This window comes from Limulus polyphemus, unplaced genomic scaffold (genome assembly GCF_000517525.1).
Source record: "Limulus polyphemus unplaced genomic scaffold, Limulus_polyphemus-2.1.2 Scaffold2504, whole genome shotgun sequence".
Classification (NCBI taxonomy): Eukaryota; Metazoa; Arthropoda; class Merostomata; order Xiphosura; family Limulidae; genus Limulus; species Limulus polyphemus.
In genome coordinates, this window is record NW_013668114.1 from 158,870 (window position 1) to 165,904 (window position 7,035).

Below are 7,035 nucleotides of genomic sequence, written 5' to 3' on the forward strand. Positions count from 1 at the left end.
TTAATCTCTAACAGTAAAACATCACCACGTACAACATTCAAAGTACAAATATATTCAAGTTACTTATACAATCCAGTCAAGTAATCTTATTTAAGATGACAATATCCTCATTTCATGGTTTTTATGTAAATAATTTAAGCGAAATATAATAGTGTTCCTGATGCTAGGTTTTAATTCTTTTGTCCTAAATTCTTCCAAATTTTTCTTTCTTTTTTGGTTTTTTTTTACATACAGTATTTTTACATTTTTAAAACTTATTTTGTATCTTTTTCAATTATTTATTCTATTAGTACCTGTTTCTGGCCCGGCATGGCCAGGTGGTTAAGATGCTCGACTCGCAATCTGCGGGTCGCGGGTTCGCATCCCCATCCCACCAAACATGCTCGCCCTTTCAGCCGTGGGGGTGTTATAATGTGACGGTCAATCCCACTATTCGTTGGTAAAAGAGTAGCCCAAGAGTTGGCGGTGGGTGGTGATGACTAGCTGCCTTCCCTCTAGTCTTACACTGCTAAATTAGGGACGGCTAGCGCAGATAGCCCTCGTGTAGCTTTGCGCGAAATTCATAAACAAACAAACAAATAGTACCTGTTTCTCATCAATTTTCATAGTCTATACATTCTATTGTATGCAATGTGACAATATCATATTGTTTGGTATCTGCTTGTTTGTTAATTTCTGGTAGAAATTTCTTCTGGGGAACTTCAGCAATATAAGTCCTTTCTTGATTAAACCAGTTTTTTCTTTCTCGATACAAACTTTTAGTATACAGTAATTCCATAGTCAGTACGTTTCTCATCACTTTAAACTTAACTTTTATAATACACACTATAAATCACAGCAATTCACAACCTTGATAACTTCGCTCTCTACGAGTGCAAAACACACACTTTACGGCTCACTAGCTCGAAACTAACAGAATTGTAAATTACCCGAAACTCACCGTAACTACTGTTTGCTTTATTATCCTCTGGCTACTCTCTGCCAGGCTTATACACTAATGAAGAGGCATCTCCAAATTTCACGGACTTCCCCGATAATTCGAGAAACTCAGTCAAGCGACTTCCTCTGTCGTAACAATATTCTTCTTTATTATATTTATTGTTAAATAAAAATGTTTAATATAATTGGTTCTGTGTTTAGTTACTATTTTAGTTTTTATGTTTAATCTTTACCATAAGATGATTATTTTTCCACTTACAAATGGCATTGATCCCTAAATATGTTTGTTTTCTTGTTTTTCGTGGATACTTTGATAAGTTCTTCTGTTGTTTTTGTTTATTGTTTTCTTGATTGTTTAAATGGTACTAACCTTTCTGTTTTAAAGTTTTTGTTTTGTTTTGAATTTCTTTCTGTGTTTTATTGGTAGGTAGTCTCAGTGCTGATATTATATAACATTTAATGTTTGGTTTTTACATTTTTATTGTGTTTGGGAAAAACCAGTTTACTTTAGTTCCATTGTGGGTCTTCTTTTTGTGAATCTCTAAACCATTTTCTTATTCTATTATAGATCTTGTGTCTTTATGTTGTTTATTAATGCATTAAAAAACGAAAACAGAATTTTTTTTCACTCTCTTAAAACCACTGTAAGCCATTAATACAGCTATTTTTCCACCACTTTTTTAATCGAGATATGTTAAGTTCTTTTTCTCCATTAAAATCACTTATGTGGTTTTTTGAACACATTAATAAACAACATAAAGACAAAATGTACAATAGAAATAGAAATGATTGTGCATGTAATTTCAATGTATTTGTACTTGGAATGTAGTATGTGATCATATTCCACCATGAACTGCTTTTAAAAACAGTGTATATATTCATTAATTAAGTGGGTACCTTAAGTCTGCAAGTCAATGAGACCAAACTTGGGTGATTAAGTGGGCTACTGTGGGATATCATGATTTCCAGTACTTAAGTTAGAACCAAGAAAAAACGTATCTACATAAAGGGCTCAATCTATTAACTAAAAAAAAAAAAGAAATCAAATCAAAAGTTTACTGCCAAAAGAATTCACCCTCATTAGCATTTGGCCATGAAGACGTGGAGTTTAGGGAGTTGATTAGGTTGCGTTCTTCTTCCACAAAATAGTAGAAAATACTGTACTTACCCAACTTAGAGTAACAAGTAATCTTTGTTGAACCTTCCTCAGCCATCTATCAACAGAACACTGGAGAAAACAGCTTTGTAGAGCTGAGGAAACCAATCTTGTATTATGCAACATATGCTGCCACTGCTGTGTTTTGTTTTGTGATTTTAGATATGGTATGGGTCTTACTCCCTCATAACCTGGAAACTAGAACAAATTTGCTCACTATAATGGGCACAGATATTGCAAGCAGTTTAAATCTCTATTGAGAATTTAAAAAAGGGAGTACCAGAAAGCTTTACTGAGAATCAACCCACTAAATAATCTCTCTAATTCTCAAGACTGGGTATTAAAATCTCCCTGACTCACAGAGTGGGTGTTAAAAAAAAAAAAGTAATATTTTGATTACTGGTAACAGCGGCAACTGTTCAAGGATTATGTAAAGAATACAATAACTCTTTCATTATTATGTGTAGTCTTGGTCCACTAGTTATTCAAAATGTATTAACATGCTGGATTGAGTGCACAAATGAACTACTACAAAGATAAGTAAGAAACTTCACCTTTGAAGTAAAGTTGGGTGAGCCATTGTGGATTTGTGCCAAATTAATGGCCCTGGCTTAATTCAAAAATACTTAACCTGCTCGAGCCAGCCAAAAGCTGAGCCAATAAATAGTTGTAAAGATAGACTGATGCATGAATCATGGATACTCTGTGTTAAATTAAGAAGGAAAAATCATCTAAGAACATTGTTAGCGGCCTTATGAATAACCACATCTGAATGGGGTGAAAGAAAGATTGGAAAGCTTTCTGTTTGTTTGTTATACAGTACTTAATATACTTAATTTTAGTTACAATGCAGAGAAAAGCTCCGTGATTTTGTTTTCTTTCTAAGACGTAAGTTTATTGAATAAAATATCCATCCTTTCCATTCTATTCAGTGTCTGTAGAATTTTTTATCCATATATATATTTTTTCCTTGACTCCTGCTTTGGTTCAGCTCAAAATTTCTGCCTCACCTATCTGTACTTTGAATAGAGGCTCAAAGCTTTAGACTTCTTCACTCTAGGACACAAGAAAACTAGAGGTGACTAAGGTAGTTGTTAACAATCGGACAATAAACCTGAAATTGATATATTTGAGTGTAGTTTGAAAATGTTTCTTAGCTTGAGCATTAATAGCAATGGATTAAAGCTTTGGAAGAACTGGCTCAAATTTGCTCTTTAGCAAAGTTATTTCTCGGCTCAAGTTATAAACTGTGAAAATGACTTGCATTAACATTTCAAAAGCTAGTTTAACCCTTTCTGTGCTCAAGGCTCATTAAACCAGTGTTTTTGAACTCCATACCCAATGGCACAAGTGGATGAGAATGGTGATCCATTCCTCCAGTATGGGATGCCAGTCCATTGCAGGTTAACCCCCATCTAACAGCTAGATACCTATCGCACATCAGGGTGGACTGAAACAAGTGGGTTTAAGTGTCTTGCTCAAAGACACAGCAGCATAACACAGGCCAATCTCGAACTCGCAACCATCTGGATCCACTGAGCCATACTGCCTCTAGTGTTTTATTGGATAGTTTTTCTTTGTGAATGGAGTGTTGAATTTCATCTGATGGATGGCTTCTTGTTACTTTGAACTTACCTGTGTTCTTGAGTTTTCAAAAGTTTAGAGATAATTAATAAGGTTGTACTTTCATCACTTAGAGGTGTACGTGGATCTCACTAACTGGTTTAAAGGTCATATATCTTAGTATGCTGTTAAAATTATATCTTTCATCAGTAAATCATCTTAAGAGCATACTAAGATGTATGACCTTTGAACCCAAATTTTACATATGAAATCGTCCTCCATTGGGACAGCAGTAAGTTTATGGACTTAGTACAACAAAATCCAGAGTTTGATTATCCCATGGTGGACAGAGCCCAGACAGCCCATTGTGTGGCATTGCATTACAACTAGTAAAGAAACAAGCTTTTGAAAGTAGTTGTTAGCTAACTAACCTTTACATTTGAACCTCGATTTTTGTTGTTTAAGATTTGCAGATTGGTTTGTATAATCCACTGTAATCTGTAACATGTTTATACAAGAGTTTTAACTGATTCAATACAGTTTCTCTATTAAATGATCATATTACCATTCTGTTGTTGAAGTAAGAATTTTAATTCAACTTCTTTGTGTTGTAACCATATTATGTTTTCAGAACCCTTAGTTTCCCCTGAAATCAACCACCTATTATGAACAGTGCTTTACTGATTACTCGACATTACATGTAACACCATATGAAATACGTAAGTCAGCATTATGTGTTTGTCTTAATTCCAGCATCACATTTCAAAACTGTTTGAATACCTTAAGCCAGAGTTTCCCAAACTTTTGTCATCCATGCCACCTCTATATAAATATGGTTCCTGGCATACCCCCCTTTGTTTTTTTAAATGAGTGAGTTAAGATACACATTAAAATGCTGTGTTATGGTAATTACTTATTTTCATTTGTAAAAAAATTATATTGAAATGCTTAATTTTGCATTATTGACTCTACCCTAATCGCTCATGCCATGGCCCCCTCCCAGGGGTGGGGTGGGTGCTCAACACTTTTGGAAATGCTACCTTTAGTTAATAGTGATGTAGAAATAAAAAGAGTTAGAACACCCCTGAATGGATTTGTAATATAAAGAGATTGACTATGTTGTGCTAAACAATTTAGCAGCCTAACCTCATCATTACAGACCATGTTACAACATCTAGTCATACTCTATCTTGTGACCATGCATCCTGACAATAACCCTGCAGCATAGTTTCAATTGAAAAAGCTGTTTTGAGGCTGGCCTCTTTAAAGTACACTTCTCCTCCCTGAACACTTTCCATAATCCATTTAATGTACAAGGATAGTGGTAGCTCAGGGCTTATTTCAACATTCCAATCATTCAGAAATCAATACCATAAGTGCCTTGACCACTATGTCTTTATATGTAATAACCTGAGTCACTGCTTCAGTCTCTAACTGCTTGAGGTATGTGATTGTTGATTGGATGTTTCATAGAACCAACTTGTGTCACTTTTCCAGAACAAGATTCTTCTTCATTATGATACAAAATATTTTCCCGAGGCATGTTCATAAAATCTCATTATTAAAAAGTTCTGCCTTTTGCTTACTGAGGCTGGGGTTTGACTTGCTGTTTCTTCCTGGATGGTTCTTGTGCACAAAGTTGATCCATATTCTATTGTTTTCCTATGATGTCAAGTACAAGGGATATCCCCATCTTGGAAGTTCTAAATCTTCAATAATAAATGCAACTTTATGATTGTAGTGAATGAATATATTATATTGTAAAGGGTTGTTACATACTCTTTTCAAAGTGTTAAATTTTCTGTGGCATCAAACTACATGCAAAATGCCAAAATGTATTCCTGACATATGCTATTCCACAAAAACTTTATATCAATTAAGATTTTCACATTACTTGCCAATTTGCATATTTAAAATCATTTTGTATATAATGTACTCGATCCTTTGTATGACATAAAGATTTAAAAAGGTAAAAATATGGACATGCTGTGGTATTTATTTATATATCATGAAAAACTATTGGTGTATCCATAAAATCAACTACAATGTTAAGAACATGATTTTTGTCAAATTAACAGTATGATATATATATAAGAGCATTGATTATCTAACAATAAAAATGTCCTCCAATCAAGTATCACTAAACTTTCAAGTTCATTCTCCAATTTTCAACAATGGCTTAAAATATGATCGTCATCTTCTCAACCCTTAATGAATAAAATAAACCCTCATCTCTAGGAAAATAAAATAGTTTTACTTGTATCTTTAACCCTTGTTAAAGATACCAAACCAAAACATCAGAATGTAAGTGAAAACAAATATTTTCCTAGAGTTACGACTAATTGTATTCACAAAATGTCTAAGATACCTTATTTGTGTTACGTACTCTGAAAAGAGAAAATGGTACTTCTCAACCTTGTTCTCTTTGTATAATTTAGCAATGCTGTGTTGTTGTTTTTTGTCAGTATTTGGGGTAGAATAACTTGTATATGCTAAATCTAAAATCTTAAAATAATTGAGTTTAAATGTTAATGTAATTTAAGTTGTCAAACATAACAATTAGTTTACATTTGAATAATTTAAGTTGTCAAACATAACAATTAGTTTACATTTGAATAATTTGAGCTGTCAAACATAACAGTTAGTTTACATTTGAAGGATACCAGACTACGGACAGAAGTTGCATCCTGCGCTTATCCTAGAAGCTTTAGGCTCGTAAATGTGGTTAATGGGAAAGCACAAGAACAGATACTAGCAGCAGATAGTGACCTAGATCATGCACAATGGACAGAAAATATCAGACAACATGCAAGAGATCATGGTAAGAACCTCACCAGGTTAATGTTTTAGTTTAGTGATATTCAAGAGAAAACTACAAAGTTGTAATCAGTTTAGACACTATGGGAATATTCTGAGATGGTTCTTAGCTATTTCATGCATTCTTTTGGTGTTACTGATTGTTATATATAATGTATAAAGCAAAATTTATGTTTGTTTTTTCTCACCTTTCAACCATCTGTTTCTTGTATGTTTCCACATTTCTTGTTCAATTGGCACCAAACTTGACACGGTGATGTAGGATGACATGAGAAAGGTCATGAGGAGGTTGGACCTCCCCCCTTCCCCCCATCTAATTTCATATTAATAGAATTCTTGAAAACAGTATGCCTTTCTTTTCAGTATTTGGTACTTTTGCATATTTTTATTGCACTTTTAATGTTTATTTTGTTAAGAAAAAAAATAGAAACACAATTTCCTATCCTTCGTTACAAACAAGTTTTTATTTCACCCATCCAATGGATGGGTACTCCAGCTAGTGTAGTTATAAAACACTTAATAAAAATCTCTTTACGAGAATATAATGCAATCCATTTTTG